The 12,122-nt window shown below is 39.0% G+C and overlaps 1 long non-coding RNA gene across 1 annotated transcript in view; it reads left to right on the top strand.

Annotated features, from left to right (window-relative positions):
* The window catches only part of LOC148595246 (uncharacterized), a 371,889-nt gene extending 359,980 nt beyond the window's left edge, over window positions 1-11,909 (top strand). Inside the window, exons 2-3 of the long non-coding RNA XR_015913209.1 lie at window positions 11,051-11,153; window positions 11,715-11,909. This is a non-coding gene — a long non-coding RNA (uncharacterized LOC148595246). The remainder of the gene's footprint in view (window positions 1-11,050; window positions 11,154-11,714) is intronic.
* Window positions 11,910-12,122: the final 213 nt, after the last annotated feature.

The raw sequence follows: 12,122 nt of genomic DNA, 5'->3' as shown, positions 1-12,122 counted from the left end.
GTACAACAGATGGTGTTTCTGAATTTTTAAAGTTGCCTGAATGAACACATTAAGGGATGGACATAGTGCAGAGAAAGTCTAGAAACATTTCAGAAGGATTCAGAAGGCAGAACTGCCCCATAAATTAAGAAAGCACACAGCAAGCCAATAAGTGGCCGTGGAATGTTGGCAAGAACAAGACAGTTTGTTATTACTGACAGAGTGAAAAAAAAAGTGAGATTATGTGAGGGCAGCTGAACTAATGATTTCCCTTTTTAAACTTGGGGACTTGTGTTACAGAATGAAAAGGCAACTCCTCTGGACTTAAATGAAGGAAGGAATGTAAATGAGACTGCATTAGCATCCTACTAGTGACCAAAAATGCAGTAGCTTCTGTGGCAAGAGATCTGGAAGGTAACATAGGCAATTTAAGGAGGTTTCAATTAATTAAATGGCTTCCTAGGAGAAAATCCTTTTTTTTTTTTTTTTTTTTTTTTTTTTTTTCCTATTTGAATGGAAACTGATGGGATATTCCGTTTAAAATGTCTGTATTATTAATACAGTGTGATGACTTTTTAAAGATATTGTCATAATTTTTAGAACAAAGAAATGTAGATAAAAGATTTGCAGGGAAATTTAGAGGCTGTCCTCAGCCCTCCACTGCCCTCTTTTGCCATGTGCCAAGAAGAGCAGCAATGAGCAGTTACAGGCGCCATCACAGCCCTGGGCACCTCTCTTGCAGGACATCTCCCTTGGAAGTGGCTGGCCCAACAGCGCCATCACAGCCCAACAATTGTCCCTCATGAGTCTTCTCTTTCTATTGTAAAGGGAAGATTACTGCAAATATTGAGTGTTTTACATGACCGAGAACCAAATATTCATAGTTCACTTCTGTAGATATTTTCCTGGATTCTTAAATAAGAAACAAAAAAAATTGTTCAGAAAGTATTGCTAAACAAATAAAAATTACATGAAAAACTACATCGCCTTCCACATACATTCTGCTGGGAAATAATACAGCCTTGCTCGTACTACCACTACCTCTGCAAGCTGTTTTGCAAATGAAAAAATCACCTTACTTGTTTACTTTCTTTCCATGTTGTTGATCAAGAAAAATCATATTTTGAAAATTCTGTGCTGGACCTTCAAAATCCTCTTGTTAGTTAACGGGACACACTCGAATAGTTATATTTTTGTTTATCATTCTATTTTTCACAGTTGGTAATGCCCTCTAGCAGCTTGAAAATTATTTTTCTTTGCCTACCATTTTGACACTGGAATTTATATAGAAAAAAATAGCCTTTGGCCTGCAAAGTTATCTTATTATCTTGCCAAGTTTTTTGTTTGTTTGTTTTGCACTAGCATCATTGACAGTGAAAACACAGTGGCTCGGAATAGTTTTTATCTGTCATGGCTCCTGCAAAGTCTTGAAAGAATAATAATCCGTCATGAACAAACCCATTCATCTCAAATCAGAATTGCCTTCTGGGTAAACTTAGCTCCCCTTATTTCTATTTTGAGTTTCTGTTCTTGTATTTTGCAGGGAATGAGCCTTTTCTGCAGTAGTTATTTGTAAAAAAAAAGTATACAGGGAAACATATAGACACATAAAATGTAGAAAATGTTAGTACTTATATATTTCATGTATTCTATAACACCATTTTAAGTGACAATTATTAGACTATTTCAAGCTGTAGACTTCCAACAGCTAGCCAAGGTTTTCTTTTAATGTGAAGAGGTAGTAATCTGAGGATGTTTAACTTCTGTTATTGTCAATGGCAACAGATTTGTTGACACATAAAGTAGTTGTCATCAAATCTTTTCAATGGTTATTTTCACAAACTGGGGAATAACGGCCTTTTAAAGGTTGATACAGTACTTTGCTGTATTAAAGTTTGGGAGCAGGACAACTGGAAGGAAGAAAATGAGAAGGCTGCTGCGGTGTCAAAAGAGCATTACAGAGCCAGAGAGAGGAGGTGACAAAGCCAGGGAGATTTAGGGTGGACTGTAAGAGCATACAGGAAATTAGAGTGTGAGGCAATTGGACTGCTCAGTCCCGTTCTCAACCCATGGGCTGTGTTGGGATGCACCCACACATGCTGAGGGAGCTGCCTGATGTCAGTGCAAGGCCACTTTTGATTATCTAGAAGGTTATGCCTGCTGGGAGAGATTCCAGAGGGCTGGAAGAAAGCAAATTTTTCTCCTGTCTTCAAGAAAGACAAGAAGAAGTCCAGGGAACTACAGAGCAGTCAGTCTCAGCTGACCCAGGTGGGACTGAAGAACCACTCGGATACTATCTCCAACCACATGAAAGCAATCAGCAGTATTCAGCATGGATTCAGAAATGGGAAATCATGCTTAGCTCACTTGATAGCCTTCAATGCTGGAATGACTGCCTGGGTGGATAGATGGGAGGAGAGAGGTTTGTGTTCTCTGCCTTGATTTCAGGAAGGCTTTTGACACTCTCCCATAACATCCTCGTAGACCAGCCGATGAAGTATGAGCTAGACAAGCAAGCAGTGGGGTGAATTGAAAATGGTCTGAGGTGCTGCTGCTTCCTGAAGTGCAGGTGAAGGCCAGGCACTAGTGGTTTCCCCTGAAGGTTGATAATGGGGTGAATACTTCTTATTTCATTAATGACCTTGGTGTTGGAACCAAGAGCACTCTCAGGAAATTCACGGGTGATACAAAACTGGGATGAATTTCAACTGAGGAGTTGAAACACCAGAAGGCCCCTTCTAAGGGACTTGGACAGGCAGGGGAAATGAGCAGAGAGGACCTGCATGAAGTTCAATAATGGGAAGTGCAGAATCCTGCACCTGGAGAGCTATAACCTCTTGTACCAGTACATGATCAGGGCTGACCAGCTGAAGACCGACTTTGCAGAGAAGGGCCTGGGCCTCCAGGTGGAGAAGTTGTTCATGAGTCAGCAATATGCCCTTCTAGCAGAGAATGCCAATGGTATCCTGGGTTGTACTGCCAGTAGGTTGACTGAGGCAATCCTTCAGCACTGCTCAGGACTGGTGAGGCAACACACGGAGTGCTGAGCTTCCCAGTACAAGGCAGATGTGGAACTATCAGATAAAGTCTGGTAGGAAAGGTCACAAAAATGATTAAGTAACTGAAACATCTCTCACATGAGGAGAGGCTGAGAGAGCTGGGACTGCCCTGCCTGGAGAATAGAAAGGCTTGGGGGAATCTTATCAATGTGTATTCATGTCTGATGGTATTCATAAAGAGGATGAGCAGGATACCCTTCTCAGTGGTACCCAGTGATAGGATGAGAGCCAGTGGGCAAAAAACAGAAACACAGGAAATTCATGAACACTTGGCAACCTGCTCAAGCTGCCATTCTCTGAGCAAGGGGGTTGAACCAGATGATCTCTAGAGTTGCCTTCCAACCACCGCTATTCTGTGATTCTCTTTCCTCTCCAATCTATATTTGGCTCAACTCCACTGAATTTTTGGCCGATGTATCAACATTCCTATGTTCCTCCAGATGTTCCTCCAGCAGGACATAAGGGAGAAAAGGGGGAATCCTGAGGAGCCAGAATTACACCAGGCTAAGGAGTTTAAAGAAGGACGTATAGCTACAGTCCAGCTGAAGCTATATGCGTATGAACAGACAGCAGTTGTAACACAACTGCCTGACAGAGAGTGAGCCACCTGGCAGCTTAATGATAACAAATATGTTGAAGTAATGAACTTCAGAGTATTCATAGCAAGTAATCTGTGTCCAACTTTCCCTTCCCTCAGTTCCAGATATCCACAGATAGTAGATACTGACTTGCACAGTCTTTCTCAAGATTTGTGAAATTCTTCACTTCAATTTCAAAGGTTCTATTTTGTTCTGCCTTTTTTTTGTCTGTTTTAGGAAAAAAAAAAAAACAAGGTAAAAGTCCAGAAAGTTAAATTATAATTTTAGTGTTCTCAAAAAAAAAAAAAATCCTACTTTCTAGGAAAAAAATAAAGCTTTTTCTTTTACTTTGCTGAGGATACAATGTGTGAAGAACTGGAGCATCACAACAAAGCATCAGGGTGGAAAACCTGGAATGGAAGGACTAAGCTGCCATCCTATGGGAAAAAAATAACAGCATCTGATGATAGCGTATTATTGGCTTGGATCACGATGCTGCTGATTGTTTCCACTTTCTACCCTGTGGCTCATGTCTCAGAGCTGCCTCACAGAGCATGAGGGTTTTCTTTGGATAATCTACACACAGGATGCAGTCCAGAAGCCCTCCTAATGTGCCTCATCTATCACATACTAGTGAGGCTGGTTATACACTCATAAAAGTAGGGCTTGCTTCAGCTTTTTCCAAAAGCTTCAACTTGAAAGTGCTTCAAGCTCTAACTAGCTTTGAACTCACTCCAAAGTGTTGCTTAGAACTAATTCCATAATAGATTTTTTTTCCTGTGTTCTGTAAAATTTTCTGCTACAGTGTAACTGTAAAAAGATGCAAAGGGCAGTAGTCATGCATGTTGCATTGAACTTCAAAGGAAACTGGGTGCCAGACAATCTCAGGATATTTCAGATGTTCCAAAATATTAGACAGTAAAAAAAAAAAAAAAAACAGTGACAGGCACCAAGTTATCAAGAATTCTAATATAATTTCTTACTGGGTCTAGCAAAAAGAGCAAAGAAGTCTGGCAGTGGCCATCTATTAACCTAATCTATTAAAAACAGATTCTGTTGTTATTAATTATATTGAGGAACAACAATTATATTATCTATTTATAAAATATAAGTTAAAAAAAAAAGAACTGAAAATGATTGTGAGATCCAAGTGTCTGACAAGCCTGCATGTCAGAATGCCCTACAGGATCAGGTCGATGAACTTCAAGAAGTTGAAACTAGTTGGGAAATAGCTGAAGGGAAACATCTGTATAGATAGATAACTGGATGATACAACTGTATGTAGAGAAGCATTAGGAATTAGAGAGGAAGAATTTTGATGAAATATCTAGAGAGTGATTATAGGGTATACTTTATTTAACTTCTTGTGAGTGGTCTACCTTGTGTACAGGTTCCTTTGGACAGGAACATCCTTGGTCTTATGTTTTCCTGGTCCACGGTGGTGCCTTGTGGTAATAATCATTGGTTAAAAAAAATCCAAGATATATTTTACAAATTTGACTTTGCCCATTTGCATGACAGGTATTGCCGTGCAAGCCTGCATCACCAATAATGTGCCAACAGGTCTGGCTGCTTAGGCTAACAGATCTTACACTTTAGGCTGAAGTTATCCTTTATGGGTACTGCTCTTAGTTGTCCTGGCTCTTCTTTGTTTAATCGTCATTATCAAGATTTCTGTGAGAAAATATTCGCCTTCTCCATGCAAAATTTTATCCTCATCAAAGACATAAACAAGTTCTAATCCTGGTGAAGGCAGTTAACATCTCAAATAATATCTGGATGAAGTTTAGATTGGACAAATGTAAATGTGTCACAGCATTGTATCACTGGGGTAACTAACAAAAATTCTAAGAAGAAAAATTCTAAGAAGAATTCTAAGAAGTTAGAGGAAGGAATTTAACCCTTATTGCTTGGAGAAATCTTTACATACACTGACATTTTATGCCTTATTTCTGTTAGCAATACCAGTATAAATTAAATAAATATGAACTTTGCAAGCTCCTGAAATTTAAGCAGAGTGGAGACAGCTGCTTCCAGGCAATTGATAGCTCAAGCTGGTATAGCAAATTGGACTCTGGAAAGTGAAACATTTACACAGGAAGAACAAATAATAGTTCACTGTACAGGGAGATCTATATCTAAAACAGCTGTTGTCACAGTGTTGAAAATGAATGGAGGACTAAATGGAGGAAAGTTAAAGACTGGAGAACTTTTTTCAAAGGAAATTTGCATGGAAAATTCTTAAGAATACTGGTGGAGATTGTGAGTCTAAAAACAGACACTTAAACTGTCCTCTGCCATAGTCAGCAAAGCAGTCAGAGCCAGGTTCTTCACAGATAGTTTGGTTATTATCCCATGGCAGTAAAAGACAAAGACAAAAGATGCAGTGCCTGAACTGTGCTTCTAATCATGGCACTCATGTATTGCCAGCAGTTCCTTTGTGTTTAAATAAAGGTTTTATACAAAGGAAGACATAATCAGGAAGCTACTACTTTTCAGCTGGGGTATGCTGATAACAGAATCTCCCTACAGATCATAATTGATAAGAGCACAGAAACCAACTTGGGAACAGAAAACAGCAATGACTTAACATTGCTGCATAACCTGACAACCAAAAAGACCCCCGAAGAGCCAATTAGTTCAAAATACTTCCCAAAGAAGTCATAACCATAAACACTACTGGCTGATAAGATGATCATCTGGCATGGAAAAAATAAAGATATTCGAATATCAGCTCATACAAACTGAGTTATAAAGAACCTTGAACAGAAAGAAAAAGAAAGTAATAATAATAATTATAGATATGTTGGGGACTGACTCTGACCAAGACCTCAGAGACTTGGAAATTTCAGTGTCCAGGGTCTACAAGAGGCTGTTCTTTGAAAGTATTATGGAATGGACCTTTGGAGATCATGTGCACAAGCAGGGTTACCTAGAGCACCTTGCTCAGGATTGTGTCCAGGCAGGTTTTGAAGATCTCCAAAGATGGAGACTCCCCAGCATCTCTGGGCAGCCTGTTCCAAGGCTCTGTCACCCTCATTCTTCCTCATATTCAGACAGAACTTACTGTGTTTCAGTTTGTGCCCATTGCCTCTTGTCCTGCCACGGGCCTCCATTGAAAATAACCTGGCCCCATCCTCAACCCTCCCTTAGGATATTTGTACATGCTGATAAGATCCTATCTTAGTCTTCTATTCTCTAGGCTAAACAAGCCCAGCTCTCAGCCTCTCCTCATATGAAGGATGCTCCAGTCCTCAAGTATTGACAGTTCTGCAACAGTGTTTTGGCACTTAAGGATAATGTCTGAAGGATTTCTAGGTCGACTATATCTATTTAGATCTGTATATGAAATAAGAAAATCATATGAAGGATTCAACAACATTAATTTAAATAGTAATTTGTGTAGTCTATCTAAATGATGAGAAAACCAAAATACACTAAACAGGTCATCTGCTTTGGAGGTGCAAAGAACAATCAGAGAGGAGATTTTTCAGACTGTTTCCTTCTCAGAGGATTATATAAAGCAACTGAAAAAAACTACAATATCTGTAATGTTGAGAGCTGACTATGAGTGTATGACAAATTATTCCTTCTTGCCTCTATTTTTGAAAGAAAAGCACACACAGAGAAAAAATAATTATGCTTTAACATAACTTGTATTAAATGAGTCAACAGCTGAATAATAATTTTTCCTTGTCTCCTATTTCTGTGATTCTTTAAAGCAGAGGATACTGGCATTTCTAATCATTTTGTTCCATTGGATTAAGGACCTGTTTGTTTTTTTTTTGTCAAAAAATATCATACCTAACTGATAAGCCTTTTGATTTCTGAGTCCAACAACTAAGTAGTCAGTAATGCTAAAAGTATTATTTACATTGGTATTTTTCTGAAAAGGAGAAAGAAGCACTTTTTAAAATGAAATAGAAAAAAAACTTCTTTAAATGCATATTGCATGAGCATACTGGAAAATAAAGCAAAAGAGTACTAAGTAAATGTAGCCTCTGGTAAAAGACCTAGGTGTATTCTCAAAGCATCTTATAAACAGTAATCAAGTCTCAAATTATATGATTTTACCTATTTTTCCACTGATAGTAATAGGCGCTCATTAGAATTCTTTCTTCACTCTCCCCTCTTCCAATGGCAAAACAATTAAGGACATATTTTGTTTTCAGAGACAAAAAGGTCCCATTGCCTTTAGTGAGAGCTTAATGCACACGTTCTGATGAGAAAATTTGGTCTTAAGTATTGTCCAATTAGAGATCCTTACTCAAAAAAAAGATTTCCATTGCATGGAAGATTTTTTGCGAGTTACCAGTGAGCTGCAGTGATTTTTTTTCATCCAATTAGTAGTTTGCTATTTCCGAAGCCCAGTGATTTAACCAAATATCTAACATTAATTTAAAAAGCCACATGTTATTCCAAGCAGTCTTGTTTTACATATTTTTTGTTTTCTTATTAGCGATGTTAACTGACCAATTAGGAACTAGCTAAAAATTTTCACTTTGAATCTTACATCATGCTAAATGCCCATGAGTGTTGTAGGATTTTCATTAAAAAAAAATCATTTGGTAGGTTGTTGGCCTTGTGATCAGAGACACCCTTTGGCAGTGTAGAGATTGCTGAAGTCAAGGGCTCTCTGTGTGAGCTAACGTCCCATCTTTTCAGTTTTCCTTGGACTGTCCAGCTCTGAGAGTTGATTGATAAAACTGTGACTTCAGGGCAATGTGAGAAATCTCTGAATGTATGCATCAAATTAAAAACTGGACCTGTATGAAAAATAATAAGGCTACAATAATACAAAAATATAATTATATTTGAAATGAACTGAGAAGTCAGTCTATGTGCTGGTGAAAACATGGAAAATTTTAAAGGGCAACTGTACTGTGAGAGTGATATCAGATGTCACGATGTGTTTTATGAGACTCTTATTTTTAAAATCCTCAACTCTGACATTCTAATTACATCTAAATATATCAGCCTCCCAATACTTTCAGGTGAAGTGGTGTCTAATGATCAAGATTTGTAGTAAAAAGTGGCATTTTACTGCACTGGAAGCTTCACAGACCAGAAAGCAGATTAAAAAAATCACAATGTGTTTGTTTACAATTTTTAGGCTAAACACGCTATTCTGAGATGTGTACCTGCTAAAATGTGCTGAAAAAATCATGGTTGCCAAAATCCAACAAGCAAGGCATGATTTAGAGTGGAATCTTTCAACCTTAGACATCTAACTCATATTCGAATATTAGATGTCTAGCAAAGCCATCCCCAGGAGGATGCTTGGGCAATGGAAAAAAGTAGGTGCTTGTGAAAGCCTCCAGAGGGAGATGCTGACCAGCAAACGGTGCGTCTTCTCCTATGGAAACACAAGGGCTCCCTGGAGGCCTCCAGGCCCACCTGCTCCTCTCCACTCATTGCAGAGAATGAGGCCCTCCTGCTTGGAGGATGGCTTTGCTGGGCTCCGAAAGTTTAGTCCCAGCTCAGGCGCTGCTTTAATGCGTGACCTTGAGTCCTTGGGTTTGGCACTCCTGGTTTATTGGAATTGCTTTTTCTTTTTTGCCTTTTTTTTTTCCTGTATTTGTGTATTTGCTGCTTCACATGCTGTTTACAGGGATGTTGACATTTTAATGATGTATCTGGAAATAAGAAAAGTTCTGGGAACAGAAAGGTCTCAGCTCTGTATTCAAGTACTTATGTTTATAGAAACCTTTGAAGAAGATGAGCATCTGAACAAGACTCTTCAGAAAGCAGAGACAATACATGGAAGCCTCTGCAAAAGGAAGGTCTCTACCACCTGAGCAGAATAAAAGAGATATGCTCAGGGGTCTTCTTAGGTGCCTAGTGGTCGTCTTTGTTGGGATTGTGTGGTAGGGAACATCTGCAACTGAGCAGGCATCTGTTATTTTTTAATGCTGCTAAAGACACAAACTATTTGCTGAAGTTCTTCTGGGAAGTAGCAATATCACTGCCTACTTGGTAGTTTGGTAAAATGCTGAAAAATTCACTCTGAGCAGTCGTCTTTTCAGTGCAAGCATGTCCCTGCTAACTATATTCATGGTCCCTGCTAACTATTTTTGTGGTTCCTGCTAACTATATTCACACAGATGAGCTTGTGAAGCTATGGAGACTGATGTTTGCTCCTGTAGAGAGCTGCCTTTATGTGGAAACTTGTCAGACACTAGAATGATTCATCTACTACTTCAGGATAGCTGTTCAGATTTATTTCAAGACAAAATCAAATAGTTCCTTTTGGCATGAAAGACAAGAAAGGCAGGAAGAGAAAGAGAACTGACACCTTGTAGTTAGAAACAGACTTTATCTTATATGCTACTTTATTAAACTAGTGAAGAAAATAGCGTTTTTTATTTCCAAATATTTAGACACTCCAAGTAATACTCAGTCATAGCAACACAGCTTTAGATTAAGCAGGAGCTAGCATTACAGTAGGAAGCTTAGCTAAGTATTTTTAGCTAAGTATTTTTAAAATATTCTTCACCTTAAATGGCAACAAAATCTTTGAAAAAAATCAGTGTGTGTCTCAAAAAATTGACACAGGCATAGTTATGAAGTGGCAGCTGTCTTGCAAATGTGGTGTTGCCTCACCATCCCAAACCACCATGGAGGATGCAAAAGTGGGTTAGAAGGAAGGACAAAATAAAAGACATAAATGCTAATTTTCTCCAGAAGATTCTCATTTCTGTGGTTATTAGAAAGGATAATAATTTGTAACCTCTCCTTTTTTTTATTATTTTTTTAATAGTTGAAAATTATTTTGAAAGTAATCGGCTCAAAGATGTTGTGTGCATGAGAACACAAATACTTTTGCTTCTAAAGCACTCATTTGAAAATTAGTGGCTATAACTAGTAAGTTTGTAGGGAAAGAATAAAAAATGCAAGAAAATCTTATTCTAACACTTCTGTGAAAGTTTTTAGAACCATTTTGCTTTCTCAGTCAGTTGCCGGTGTCCTGTCCTGGCACAAGCCCTTTGCAGGTGGGATGCCAAAGCTGCTGAGAGTCTGGCTGCTTTCAAAGAAAGTGCCAGGCCAGCCTGAACTCGCTGCATGACTGAGGGCCAAATCATGAGCAGTCTGGATCGGGACGTATTAAGACAGAAAAAGTTCACCAGCTCATCAGCTCAGGTTGTTGCGAAACTCTTGTGCCAACCTCTTGCAATGGAAAAAGAAGTATTTTGAATTTATAAACTTGGTGGCAGAAGTTGAGCATCTAATAGAGATGAGAAGCTTCTTTTTTCCCTCCTCATGATTTGGTGTATGATCTACTTTTCCTCCCTACATAGTAGATAAGGAAAAGGGAAACATTTTGGTCTATCCTGCTTGCTGTGTCTGGACAGATCTCCTACTGGGTGCAAAGAGTAAAGTAAAAGCTTTGTTCCTCACATTATATCATTGTGTTGTAGAAAATGCAGGGTGGAGTAGTGTGTAGCTGGTAAGATATCTTCACACTATACAAAACAGATGTGCTACCTCTTGCTTTTCCTGGAGATTTTTTTTGCGTCTCTTAGGGATGACAAGAAGGGTAGTGTAAGAGACTGTTTTGGATTGTATTTGTCTCGACATTGCTGCTGCACCATTTACACTTCTTGACCTTGGCATCCTGTCCCTGGGAAGACCATGATATCAGCTTGAGACCCAAGTAATGACAGTCTCAGCAGGGCCTACCAAGCCATGCTGGCACTCAAGTCAAGTGAAGAGGAGTGCCAGGGCACACGACACATATGACATGAACAACACATACCAGAAAACTTCAAGAAAGTGGGAGGACTCTTCAAGAACTGGGACAATAAAAGGACTGCGCATTCCTCCTTTGTGGTGGCTTCTTTTTCTGAACTCTCCTTCAAGAGATCATCACCTGCACCAAGGTGGAGCCACCAACTGGGCTCGTGGTGGTGGTAACTAATCTTGCTGTGTCTCTCCCACTTGCTTGCTTACCTTTCTTTTTCCCTTCTTCTTCTTCTCTCTGTCCTATCATGATTATGAGAATAGAGCTTACAGAGTTGTACGACATTTGACCCCATTTGTGTCTTAATCTCACTCTTGGGATTGTGTCAAAACCTCCCCTGACAGTGGATCGGTACAGGGAGCTGTAATTCCGTTTCCTCCCAGGCCCACTTCCAAAGACTTCCATGTGAAATTGATGCTGCTAACAATGCTAACAAGTTTAGTCTGTAGCACCTCGGAAATCTATATTTACCCAGCTGAAAGGTACAGGGTATTATTTGCTGTAGGAACTCATCAGCTGCTCAATTCAAAGATCTTGAGAACTGGAGCATAGCACAGAGCACGGTAGGTCTGTAGTAGGTAGATTGTGTTAGGAATTTCCATAGGAGATATTACCAAATGTAATTTGAAAAAAAAAAAAAAAAGTACAATAGCTTTCCACTTGTTGTGTATTCTAGTACATGGTCAAAGTGTGAAAAGAATTTAATATCTCTGTCACTTCATCTGGAAATCTGACATTTCTAAAGCTGATGACAAATGATTTTCC

The sequence above is a fragment of the Tinamus guttatus genome, unplaced genomic scaffold (assembly GCF_059628265.1).
Source record: "Tinamus guttatus ecotype Peru unplaced genomic scaffold, ASM5962826v1 Tinamus_guttatus_pri_ptg000134l, whole genome shotgun sequence".
In the NCBI taxonomy this organism is placed as follows: Eukaryota; Metazoa; Chordata; class Aves; order Tinamiformes; family Tinamidae; genus Tinamus; species Tinamus guttatus.
This window is presented reverse-complemented; position numbering and strand designations above follow the sequence as displayed.